Source organism: Dermacentor variabilis, unplaced genomic scaffold (assembly GCF_050947875.1).
Source record: "Dermacentor variabilis isolate Ectoservices unplaced genomic scaffold, ASM5094787v1 scaffold_29, whole genome shotgun sequence".
In the NCBI taxonomy this organism is placed as follows: domain Eukaryota; kingdom Metazoa; phylum Arthropoda; class Arachnida; order Ixodida; family Ixodidae; genus Dermacentor; species Dermacentor variabilis.
The window spans coordinates 223,337-236,429 of record NW_027460467.1 but is presented as its reverse complement, the minus strand read 5'-3'; the positions used below and the strand labels follow the sequence as shown (position 1 = coordinate 236,429).

General features: G+C 49.2%; 6 non-coding genes across 6 annotated transcripts; all 6 read left to right on the top strand.

Annotated features, from left to right (window-relative positions):
* Positions 1-3,969: 3,969 nt before the first annotated feature.
* On the top strand, positions 3,970-4,040 carry TRNAG-GCC (transfer RNA glycine (anticodon GCC)). The gene has a single exon. It is a non-coding gene; the product is annotated as a tRNA-Gly (tRNA).
* Positions 4,041-9,074: 5,034 nt separating this feature from the next.
* On the top strand, positions 9,075-9,145 carry TRNAG-GCC (transfer RNA glycine (anticodon GCC)). Its single transcript has one exon. It is a non-coding gene; the product is annotated as a tRNA-Gly (tRNA).
* A 72-nt stretch (positions 9,146-9,217) lies between these two features.
* TRNAG-GCC (transfer RNA glycine (anticodon GCC)) lies at positions 9,218-9,288 on the top strand. Its single transcript has one exon. It is a non-coding gene; the product is annotated as a tRNA-Gly (tRNA).
* A 72-nt stretch (positions 9,289-9,360) lies between these two features.
* TRNAG-GCC (transfer RNA glycine (anticodon GCC)) lies at positions 9,361-9,431 on the top strand. The gene has a single exon. It is a non-coding gene; the product is annotated as a tRNA-Gly (tRNA).
* Positions 9,432-9,503: 72 nt separating this feature from the next.
* On the top strand, positions 9,504-9,574 carry TRNAG-GCC (transfer RNA glycine (anticodon GCC)). The gene has a single exon. It is a non-coding gene; the product is annotated as a tRNA-Gly (tRNA).
* A 72-nt stretch (positions 9,575-9,646) lies between these two features.
* TRNAG-GCC (transfer RNA glycine (anticodon GCC)) lies at positions 9,647-9,717 on the top strand. Its single transcript has one exon. It is a non-coding gene; the product is annotated as a tRNA-Gly (tRNA).
* Positions 9,718-13,093: the final 3,376 nt, after the last annotated feature.

Genomic DNA, 13,093 nt, shown 5'->3' with positions numbered 1-13,093 from the left:
CATTTTCGGATCACTGCCTGGTAAAATGTAACATAGGTATAAGGAAACGGGAACATGCATTTAATTGGCATCTATGGAAACTCAATGACTTGTTATTAAATGATGCATCTTTTGTAAAGGCAGTGCGGGATGCGGTTAATGAAATACGCGAAGATGCGGCTGATACAATAGCAGAAAAGTGGGAATGTGTTAAACAAAAAGTTAAAATGAAAGCCTTAGAAAGGTCAAGCTGCCTCAAATTTGAGAGGGAATATAAAGAAAAGGGTTTGCGAACACTACTTCAGCAGCTGATAACGCTTGAGTGCAGAGAGCCTGGTCTGTACAAAGACGATGTGCGGAGCGTCAAGGAAAAGCTTGAACAGTTCGACAAAGAACGTTATCAAGGTGCCATCGTGCGAGCAAGAGCAGATGCACTGGCGGCAGGGGAGACGCCCACTAAAAGGGCGCTCGGTTTAGAGAAGGCACACGGAAGACGAAACCATGTCGATCAACTTTTAATGAATGGAGCTGTTGTTGACGACAACGAGAGCATAGCACACGCCTTCTTCCAATACTATCAGTCGCTCTTTGCATTTCAGGAAGCGAATTTAGAGGGTTTCAAAGCGGACTTTCTGCACCGCATGCCGCGTTTGAGTGATGAAGCTAAGGAGCGATTAGAAGGGAAAATAACGGAGAGGGAAGTCGAAAAGGCAATCGACGATATAAACTTGGGCAATTCACCGGGACCAGATGGACTCAGCGCCGCCTAATATAAGACATTGAAAAGAGAACTGGCCCCTTTATTAGTAGAAGTATTTAATGAAGCGTACGAGCAGAAATCATTGCCACCTTCTTTTGGGAAAGCGCACACCATTCTAATTCCGAAGAACGATAAATTAGATAAACTGAGATTCGTATCATCCTATAGGCCCATATCACTAACAAATGTGGATTACAAGATATTTATGAAGATTTTAGCGACCAGACTTCAAAGTGTCATAAAGGAAATCGTCACAGACCATCAAACTTGTGGAATCAAAGGGCGGACAATTTTTTCTAACATCCATAAGATGCGGTGTGTGCTCGAGTGCTGTGACGTCACCGGTGGCGGCGTTGCAGTTCTTCAGCTTGATCTTGAGAAAGCGTTCGATTGCGTCGCTCACGTTATTTTGTTCTCCATATTGGATCATGTTAATGTCGGTACCATCATCACTGAGGGTGTGGCCTTGGCGTACCAGAACTGCACTACAAGGTTAATTGTTAATAAGTCGCTGGGGGCCCCCATTAACATCATGCGTTCAGTGCGCCAAGGCTGTCCCCTCAGTCCTCTGTTATTTGCTATATACATAGAAGCAATGTGTGTGGCCATTACCGCAAATAACAATATACGTGGTTTTAGATTGGCAGAATCCTAAGTGAAGCTGCTAGCGTATGCTGATGACGTTGCAGTGTGTTGCACAGACGAACCAAGTGTGACTGAAACAATTGCTGTAGTAAATCATTTCTGTGACGTCACGGGCAGCAAAGTCAATTGGGGCAAATCCCTCGGGCTGTGGCACGGGGAGTGGTCTTCGGCACCGGAATACTTCGCCAATGTCAACTGGGTGAAAACTCCGACGAAGTATCTGGGTGTTCCCCTCGACAGGTACAAGAGCAGCGATGAGTACTGGAGGAACCGAACTAATGAAACGAAAGAAAAAGTGGACAGATGGACAAGCACTAACCAGTCTATTTTTTCAAGGGCGACAATTTGTAATATGTTTTTTATAGCGAAGTTATATTATGTTATGCAAGTGTTGCATTGTTCCAGGGCAAATGTGCAAAGGCTGCACAGAGTGTTCGCGGTCTTCATCTGGGGATCAGCATGGGAGAGAGCTAGCCGAACCAATTTGTTTAGAAGAGTGAAGGACGGGGGTGTTGGCTTGGCACATCTTTTTGTTCGACAACTTGTCAACCGCTTTTTGTTTTTTCGAGATGTGCGCGATCCTTTTCTGCGCACCGTATGTCAACTCAGGTTGAGCGACGCATTGCCGGCGTATGTTGTTAGTACGGCAAGCATGACCGGAAAACTTCGGGGTTATCTTAAGGAAGTGGTCGACAGTGTGCGCTTCCTTTCAGTTCGTTTTTCAAAAGATTATCTATGTCAAGTGAAAAGGAAAACACTGTATAATGATGTGTGCGACATTGTGTTCCCAGTGCCCTTATACAGAGCCATATACAGTGGAGGGCCAGGACAAGACGTCCTTAAACGGGTGAAACGCATGCAGGTGCCACCAGGGGTTAAAACCTTCTTTTTTAAGCTCCACACTGGAACACTTTCCGTGAAGACATTTATGGAAGAGCGAGGCTGTCTTGTGCCGTGGGGTTCACACTGCTTGATCTGCAAGAAGCCCGAAACCATCGATCACGTGTTCTTGCACTGCTGGGCGGCTATGTTCTTCTGGGACGTCTTGAAGCGAACACTGAAGAGAGAATTACCTGTAGACCCCCAAGGGATCCGGTATCTGCCAATTAAGGATGAAGAGGGAGTTCCATACGACTTTATTATGTTGAATGCACTCCACTGTATATGGCGGGCTCGCATGGCAGGGTACCATTGCGATGCCGACGCCCGCCCGGTTCACATATATTTTAGAGAATGTATGTCGCGGTTCGTTGATGTACAGAAATTGCAAGAATGTGCACCGGATTGGCTGTCGAGGCTAGAAGCTCTGACAGCCATGAAGGAATTTTATTTTGACGACGCCGGTCCCATACGGACAGTCGGCATTATTGTAATTTTTCTTTTCTTTTTTTCTTCCCCGCAAGCTTGTATTCCTGACATGTGTGTAGTATTTGTATATTCAGTGTTATGTCGAAAACCGGCATAAAATAAAAAAAAAAGTGGTAGAATACTCGCCTGCCACGCGGGTGGCCCGGGTTTCGATTCCCGGCCGACGCAGTTTCTTTTTCAGAAAAGAGCTGCCGGATGAAGCGGAACAATCCAAACTAATGTATAGAAGTCAGCAACTTCGCGTCGGTGGTTCAGTGGTAGAATACTCGCCTAGGAAGTTGTTGACAGTGTACGCTTCCTTTCTGTTCGTTTTACAAATGATTACCTTTGTGATGTGAAAAGGAAAACATTGTATAGAGATGTATGCGACATTGTTTTCCCAGTGCCCTTATACAGAGCCATATACAGTGGAGGGCCAGGACAGGATGTACTTAAAAGAGTAAAACAGATGCAGGTGCCACCAGGGGTAAAGACCTTCTTCTTTAAGCTACACACAGGAACGCTCTCCGTGAAGACGTTTCTGGAGGAACGGGGTTGTCTCGTACCTTGGGGGTCGCACTGCTTGATATGCAAGAAGCCCGAAAATATAGATCACGTTTTCCTACATTGCTGGGCGGCAGTTTTCTTCTGGGACGTCTTAAAGCGAACCCTGAAGAAAGAGCTGCCGGTGGACCCCCAAGGTATCAGGTATCTGGCCATTAAAGATGACGACGGGGTTCCCTATGACTTTGTTATGTTAAATGCTCTACACTGTATATGGCGGGCTCGTATGGCAGGGTACCATTGCGATCCTGATGCTAGGCCAGCTCGTGCTTACTTCAAGGAATGTATGTCGCGATTTATTGAAATCCATAAAATACAAGAATGTGTACCGGATTGGCTGTCGAGGCTAGAACCCCTGACAGCCATGAAGGAATTTTAGTATGACAAAGCCAGTCCAATATGGACAGACGGCTTTATTGTGCGGTTTCTTTCCTTACGCACCTTCCGTTTTTTTTTCCTCCTCCAACGGTTGGAATTTGTGATACCCAAGTGTGTGCTAACTGTGCCGTCTGAGTAATGTCGAAGACCGGCAATAAATAAAAAAAAAGATAGAATACTCGCCTGCCACTCGGGTGGCCCGGGTTCGATTCCCGGCCGACGCAGTTTCTTTTTCTGAAAAGAGCTGCCGGATGAAGCGGAACAATCCAAACTAATGTATAGCAGTCCGCAACTTCGCGTCGGTGGTTCAGTGGTAGAATACTCGCCTGCCACGCGGGTGGCCCGGGTTCGATTCCCGGCCGACGCAGTTTCTTTTTCTGAAAAGAGCTGCCGGATGAAGCGGAACAATCCAAACTAATGTATAGCAGTCAGCAACTTCGCGTCGGTGGTTCAGGATTCGGCTTTCTGCCGCGCTAGCGAGCGGACGTGCCGATCATGAGCTCCGTAGGAGCGGCTTCAGCGGCCCAGCAGGGCCGCGGTACCAGGAGTTTTGCCTCAGAAGACCCGGAATACCAAGTTTTGCTGCCTCAATTGCCGACAGGTCGGATAGTTTTAAATACAGTTTTTCTGCATGCGGATGTGCGTGCCAGGCCGTATCGTGTGGAACATTTCCGAGATGCGTTGGCTAGCTTAGGCCTACTTGCCGATGTCATCGCCCTAGGGGCGTATCAGATGAGCCACGTTTGGGCGGTTACTTTCAAGAGCGACGAAGGCGTGAAAAAGCTTTCAAGCGCCAAGAACCTCAAGGTGAATGAACATCGGTGCATTGTCGTTGATCCCGCCAATCAGGCCGTGCGGCTGAAGTTGCATTGGATGCTTCATAACGTGTCGGACGAGGATATACGGACAGCCCTGTTACCGTTCGGAAAGGTCACGGACGTTTTCCATGAAAAGTGGCGTGTCCAAGGAGTTCAAGATAAAGCATCGTCGACACGGGCGGTGTCCCTGGTTCTGAAGACGGGTATGACCGTAGAAGACCTGCCCCATCAACTTCGTGTAGCTGGTGAGCAGACCCTAGTTGTGGTACCGGGCAGAGCACCCTTTTGCCTGAAGTGCCGAAACACCGGACATGTCCGACGTGACTGCCGCGTCCCGAAATGTGCAGTATGCCGTCGCTACGGCCACCAGGATACGGAATGTGTTAAGACTTACGCATCCGTCGCAGGACCTGCGCTTCGAGAGGACGTGGCTGACCTGTTAATGGATGAGGCTGACGTTGATGAGGCTTCCCGCGTGCTAGTACCACCGGCGGACATAGTTGCAACACCTTATGTGCCGGCTGCTAAAGCCACGAAGGTGGTAAATGTGCTGCCTACGAGCCCGAAAGATGCAGTGCAAAGGCCATGCGACGAAGGAGCCAACGAAGAATCGGCCGCAAAATCCGCCACTGCCGAGGAGGCCGCCACGGAGCACGGACCGGCAACTCCCTTGATGGACGTCGAAGAATCGAGTGCAAGCAATGTGGCTATGAAAAGAGCGAGGGACTCGACCGGCAACCTGGACGGCAGCCTGGACGGCAACCTTGACAACGGGGCCAAAGACGAGCCGCCGCCAAAAGCGCAGGCGGGTCGTCGTGTGCCCGTGCGCCCGAAGCCAAACATCCCGCCGGACAGACGGCCGGCGGCAAAACCGCCTAAGTAGGACTCGGCGCCTACTGGGGCGCCCGGACTAACGTCGTGAAGAGATGGCGTCCTTTTTGGAATCGGGCTTCGCGTACGCTCTAAAGGTACGCGTGTGGATCGAGCGGTTTTCAGTGCAAAAGTTATGCATGCAAATTTTTCTACAGTGTGTCTGGATCGCTTGTTCTTCAGCGACACCGTGCGATCGGCTTGCTTTTGCAGATAAATGGCGGTGAAACTAGAGAGAGCACTGAGAGTTGCCACGTTAAATGTCCGTGGCCTTGGAGCGCGAAGGGGGCAGTATCAACTTAGCCGCTTGTGTATGGAGAAGGAACTCGATGTAGTTGCCTTACAAGAAACTAAGGTCGAAACCCAAGAGCAGACCGATCGCATGGTGACGCCTTTCACGGCGCATTACAATGTGTGCGTGTGCCATGCGAATGGCACATCAGGCGGATGTGCGTTGTTAATACGGAAGAGTGCTGGTATTATTGAAGAAAGTGTAACTGTTTCTGAAACTGGCCGCTTGCTTATTGTAGATTTTTCTTTTTCCCACGATTTGTGGCGGCTCGTATGCGTTTATGCGCCAAACAATGTGAATGATCGATTTTTGTTTTTTGAATGTATCGAGCAATATCTAAAATGTGATCGCTTTGTCATATTACTTGGTGATTTTAACTGTGTGTGTTCTCCGGAAGACCGACTAAAAAGGGAAAGGGTTCGCGATAAAAGTGCTCTCCTTTTGAGCAGACTAATTGAAGACCACAACTTAGAAGATGTGGGCCTAGTCCTCACTGATGGTATGATTCCGCAGTACACGCACATTCAGCGAAATAGCCGAGCAAGGCTGGACAGAGTGTATGTTTCTGACGACTTGATCACCCTTTGTAATAGTTATAACGTCGCACCGCAATCGTTCACGGACCATAGCCTCGTAAGCTTCTCGATTGGGGAAAAAGTTAAAAGAACACGATTCAACTGGATTATGTGGAAATTCAACGAAAAGCTGCTTGATGATGAACCATTTGTGCGCAGAGTTAAGGAAAAGATAACAGAGTTGATGACAAATGAGGGTGAATATTTTACTGCCACATGGGAGGAATTTAAGATTCAAGTTAAGTTCATTGCAATAGAAAGAGGAAGCAGCCTTCAGCACGATAAATTACAGAAACAAAGAGAGCTGCAAAGACAGCTAGAATATCTGTCAAGCGCACAAAATGCGGGTCACGATCTATTAGCTGAAAACGTAAAGAAAGTAAGACACGAGCTTGAAGTTATCGACGCCGAGCGATACAAAGCAGCAGTTATACGCGCTAGAAGCGAACGCCTATGGATGGGTGAGATACCAAACAAACGGGCAATGAGCGATGAAAAGCGTCACGCGTCAAGAAATGAGATCCAACAGATACGTCTTCAAAACGAGGTGACGTCAGACGCTTCGTCGATTGAGAAAGCTTTTGTGGAACACTATCGCGAATTGTTCGGCAATGTGACTCCTTCTGGACTGGCCTTCGAGAGTGAATTCATGAGCGAGATGCCAAGGTTGGATGACGACGTTAGAGAAAGTCTTGAGAGACCAATAGCTGTGTCCGAGATTGAAAGGGCGATAGAAGAACTGCCATCAGGCAAATCGCCAGGGCCGGACGGCCTAGGCGCCGCTTTTTACAAGGCATTCAGTCAGGAGTTTGCGTGTATATGGCACCGACTACTCTCAGAGGCGTATGAATTTAAAAAAGTACCACCCTCATTCCAGACTTCGCACATAGTATTAATTCCGAAAACCGATGAACGGGAAAAGCTCCTTTCAGTAAGTTCATACAGACCGATAAGTCTGACCAACACAGATTACAAAATATTTATGAAAGTACTGGCTCGACGATTTCAAAGCGTGATTCAGCAGCTTGTAGGGCCACACCAGACGTGTGGCATTAAAGGCCGCACCATTTTCACGAACACCCACATTGCAAGGAATGTGCTTGAATGTTGCGATGCCATTGGGGGTCGGGTGGCCATGTTGCAGCTAGACCTTGCGAAGGCGTTCGACCGGGTGTCACATGAGGTGCTTTTCGCTATACTGCAGTACTGTAATGTTGGGAGCGTCATTGTAGATGGCGTTAAAATGGCTTATGAAGACTGTTACATGCAGCTTATAGTTAATAAGTGTCTTAGTTCGCGGGTGCCACTCCGCTCGTCTGTACGGCAAGGCTGTCCCTTGTCTCCCTTGCTTTTTGCCCTGTACCTCGAACCCTTTTGTATGGCAGTCATACGGAATGAAAACATTCGTGGTTTTAGGCTGCACGCCGCAGAAGTTAAAATGCTAGCTTATGCAGATGACGTCGCCATCTTTTGTGAAGACAGGGAAAGCGTGGTCGAGGCTGTCCGCCTTGCAAGATCCTTTTGTAGGTACACTGGTGCCCAGATAAACTTCGAAAAAAGTGTTGGGATATGGCATGGAAGCTGGGACGCGACACCCACAAAATTCGCCGGTATGCAGTGGACTACAGTGCCTCCACTGTATCTAGGAGTGCCCCTTGAGCACTATCGGGACTCGACACAGTTGTGGACCGGCCAAATAGAATCAATGAAAGAAAAGATAAAAGGATGGCAGGGCCGGGGATTGTCAGTGTTTGCACGTGCTTCAGCTTGCAATATATTTTTAATTGCCAAAGTTTGGTACATACTGCAAGTAATGTTCATGTCCCGTGTAAACGTTCAAAAAATGCATCGAGTGTTTGCTACCTTCATCTGGAACTCCACTTGGGAGCGATCCAGTCGAACAAATCTTTTTCGCACAGTTCGAAATGGGGGCCTTGGGCTCTCACACTTGTTCATTAGAATGATCGTATCGCGGTTCATCTTCCTGCGAGATGAAAGAAATGTTTTCCTCCGTACGGTCATTCAGGCGAAAATGGCAACAGAACTGCCTGAATTTGTTGTGTCCACATCTAGTGCTATCACTAGAGCGACTGGGTACTATCGTGAAGTCGTTGCATCTTTTAGAATACTCTGCGCACGTTTTTCGCTGGAGTACTTGTGCTCAGTGAGAAGAAAGAAACTGTACGCAGATTTAGTTGACAGTATGTTACCTATCCCACTGTATAGGAGTGTTTATTGTGGAGGCCCAGGAAAAGATGTGCTGAAACGAGTCAAAAGGATGCCTGTAAGACCTGCTGCGAAAACTTTCTTTTTCCACCTACACACGAACACCCTCCCCGTTAAAGTATGGCTAGAACAGAAAGGAATATTCGTACCCTGGACTACCGATTGCCGGCTGTGTAAAAAGCCTGAAACAATTGAACACGCCTTCATTGAGTGTTGGGACGCTGTCTTTCACTGGGACATCTTGCAGCGCACTCTTAAAAAAGAACTCCCCATAAACCCCTATGGAATTCGGTTCCTTCCAGTTGAAAGCGATGACGGGCCACCGTTCGACATGTTCATGTTGCTGGGTCTCCACAGTTTGTGGAAAACAAGAATGGCTGTACGTCATGCTGATGTGAATGTGTGCTCTGCGCGAGAGAACTTCATTGAAAGTATGTCACTATAACGAGAAGTGTATCGTGCACAAAGCGAAACCCCAGACTGGGTTAGCATCCTTGATGAGCTGGTGTGCCTCAAGAAATTTTAGCGACCATCCCACCTGATGTGATGTGGGTGCACTGTGTATATGGATTTTTTTTTGTGTGTGTTAATGTCTAAGCAGGCAATAAAGAAAAAAAAAAGCGTCGGTGGTTCAGTGGTAGAATACTCGCCTGCCACGCGGGTGGCCCGGCTTCGATTCCCGGCCGACGCAGTTTCTTTTTCTGAAAAGAGCTGCCGGATGAAGCGGAACAATCCAAACTAATGTATAGCAGTCAGCAACGTCGCGTCGGTGGTTCAGTGGTAGAATACTCGCCTGCCACGCGGGTGGCCCGGGTTCGATTCCCGGCCGACGCAGTTTCTTTTTCTGAAAAGAGCTGCCGGATGAAGCGGAACAATCCAAACTAATGTATAGCAGCCTGCAACTTCGCGTCGGTGGTTCAGTGGTAGAATACTCGCCTGCCACGCGGGTGGCCCGGGTTCGATTCCCGGCCGACGCAGTTTCTTTTTCTGAAAAGAGCTGCCGGATGAAGTGGAACAATTCAAACTAATGTATAGCAGTCAGCAACTTCGCGTCGGTGGTTCAGTGGTAGAATACTCGCCTGCCACGCGGGTGGCCCGGGTTCGATTCCCGGCCGACGCAGTTTCTTTTTCTGAAAAGAGCTGCCGGATGAAGTGGAACAATTCAAACTAATGTATAGCAGTCAGCAACTTCGCGTCGGTGGTTCAGTGGTAGAATACTCGCCTGCCACGCGGGTGGCCCGGGTTCGATTCCCGGCCGACGCAGTTTCTTTTTCTGAAAAGAGCTGCCGGATGAAGCGGAACAATCCAAACTAATGTATAGCAGTCAGCAACTTCGCGTCGGTGGTTCATTCATTCTGCTTCCGGCTCCCGAGCTGAACGGATCGCGGGATCATGGGCTCCAATGGAGCGGCATATGCGGCTGTTAGCCGCGGCAACAGGCTTTCGACGGAAGAAGATAAAGATTACCAAATAATTTTGCCTCGCCTACCTACAGGACGTATTGTTTTGAACACAGTTTTTTTGCACGGCGACGCTCGTGTTCGCCCGTTTCGTGTAGAAGATTTTCGAGACGCGCTTCAAGCTGTTGGTATGCTCTCTGGCGTCGTCGCCCTTGGAGCATACCAAATAAACCATGTATGGGCGGTGACGATGAAGACAGCCGAGGCTGCCGAAAAGGTGGCGGCCCTAAAGGAGCTGCAGGTGAAGGGGCGTCGCTGCCTGGTCATCGACCCCAAGGAACAACAGGTGAAGCTTCGTATCCACTGGCTTCTGCATGGGGTGGACGACGAAGACGTCAAGACCGCGCTGGCCTCCTTCGGCAAGGTGACGGAAGTGACCCGGGAGCGCTGGCGAGTGGATGGCGTTTCCGACAAGGGCTCGACGACCCGAGCAGTGCTGCTGCAGCTGAAGGCAGGAATGAAAGTCGACGACCTGCCCCACCAGATCCGCGTCGCCGGCGAGCTTGCGCTGGTGGTAGCCCCAGGACGTCCCATGCAGTGCCTGCGCTGCCGGGGCTCTGGCCACGTTCGTCGTGAATGCAAGGTTCCCCGTTGCTCGCGGTGCAGGCGTTTTGGACACAACGACGCGGACTGTGTGCGTTCATACGCAGTAGCCGCGGGTTCGGCGGAGAGCGAGCCGTCGACGTTAGACCATGTAATGGACGTGACCGAGGCGGAGGAAGCGGCCACGGGAGCTGGAAACGGCAAAGTGGCGGCAGAAACCGGCGCGACGACCAAGCAAGCCGAAGGAGGAAGGAATATCCCTCCCCCCAAAGAACCAGCAGCTACAGTCGAGAGCGTGAAGACGGCCCCGCAAGAAAATGAGAGCCACCAGCCAGCTACGGATGCAACGCAGGCAGAGGCGGACGACAACGCGACCCCTGCTAGCGCCCGCGTCGAATCCGTCTCGGCACCGGGCAAGAGATCCCTGCAGCACGAGGAGAAAGTCGACGGAAAGGCCGGCGCTGACTCCGAGGCACCACCCGCTAAGACGCTACCTGGAAGGCGCTCCACCCTCAAGGCTAAGCCGAACCTGGAGACTGACCGTAGGCTTACCCCGAAGCCGACCAAAGAGGAACCCGGGCGACGGCCGCCGGATGGCCACGGAGGCGTCTAGCGGTCAGCTAGACGTTAAGGTGAGCACCATGCTCCGGGCCTTCTCCCCTTCCGGTTTTCACCAATAATGGCTACCAACCCGTCGCTTAGCCTCGGCACGCTAAACGTTCGAGGTCTGGCCGCCAAAAGGAAACAGAGTCAGGTTTACAGACTACTAGTGGACCACGACCTCGACGTTTTAGCAGTGCAAGAAACCAAGGTAGACGGCGAGGAAGAGACCGGGAGCATGGTGCAAAGGTTCACGTATAACTACTATACGGTAGTGAGCCACGCCTTAGGGACTTCGGCAGGGTGTGTGCTGTTCGTGAGGAAGCTCCCTGGTCTTGTTATAGATGGTTACTTCTCCTGTACTTCTGGTCGACTTGTCTTTTGTGACTTCAGCTATTGTAATGTCCAATGGCGCGTGTTTTGCATTTATGCGCCTAATACTGTGCAAGAGAGGGCAAATTTCTTTTTGAGTTTAAAGCATCATTTACATGTGCAAAAAATGATAGCCTGTGTAGGCGACTTCAACTGCGTATTGAAAGCTGAGGATAGGTCTACGCGTCGCGTGGTTTGTGACAAAAGTAGTGATATCCTGGCGCAGATCACACACGAATTCGAATTAGAAGATATCGCAGAATGTTTTCGCGGTCACGGAGACGTAAGCTACACTCACTTTCAGGGCACAAGTCACGCACGCTTAGACCGTATCTATCTTTCATATGATTTAGTTGAAAAATGCCAGTGCTACACAGTTACGGCCATATCATATTCTGACCACTGCCTGGTAAAATGCACGGTGGGCAGCAAGAAAGAACGAAAAAAGTTCGTCTGGGAACTGTGGAAATTGAATGCAGAGCTGTTACGGGATGAAACTTTTAACGAAAATGTAGTGGCTGCTCTGAATTCTTTTGGAACAGACAGTTCTACGAAATTTGGTGAGGAATGGGAGTTGCTGAAGCAAAGCATTAAATTGAAGGCAATCGAAAGAAGTAGCGTACTGCGATATGAACAAAAGGCCAGAGAAAAGGATTTAAAAACATTGCTAGAAAAATTTGCGAAGCTTGAATGCATGCAACCTGGTGCCTATCAACAAGATATGCGCGCCGTTAAGAAGAAGCTCGAGGTATTCGACGAAGATCGCTTCCGAGGTGCGCTAGTGCGCGCCAGAGCAGAAAGGCTATCATGCGGGGAAACGCCAACGAAAAGAGCACTGGGGTTAGAAAAAAAGCACTCGAGACGTAAGCAGATTGAGGCTATCGAATATGAAGGGGTGGTATTAACGGATAACAATAATATAGGGCGTGCTTTCTTTGAGCATTACAAAGAACTTTTTACATTCAGGCCTGTCAACATGCACGATTTCAAGAAATTATTTTTGCAACGAATCCCACAGCTGTCGAGTGAGGTTAAAGAAACCTTAGAACGACCATTAACAGAACATGAAGTGATGAAAGCCATCGAAGACCTGAATCCTGGGAAGTCGCCAGGTCCAGACGGTCTTTGTGCCGCATGGTACAAATCGTTCAAAAGCCACCTAGCTCCTATCTTAACAGCAGTTTTCAATGAAGCATATGAACTGAAAATACTTCCACCATCCTTTGGCCAGTCCCATACAGTACTAATACCGAAAACAGAAGAGACCGAAAAGCTCAAGCAACTTTCCTCCTACAGACCCATAGCGCTTACTAACTGTGACTACAAAATATTGATGAAGGTGTTGGCACGACGGGTCCAGTCAGTTATTCAGGAAGTAGTCGGCCCACACCAGACGTGTGGTATTCGTGGAAGAACCATTTTCACTAACATCCATAAAATGATGTGTGTGCTGGAGTGTTGTGACGCCATGTGCGATGCAGTAGCCATCCTCCAGCTAGACTTGGAGAAGGCGTTTGATTGTGTTTCTCACGACATATTGCTTACCATCCTTGAACACGTTAATTTTGGCCACATAATCACTGAAGGGGTGACCATGGCGTACCGGAGCTGCTATACCAGACTTATAATTAATCAGATGTTAGGGGCCCCCATTAACGTGAAGC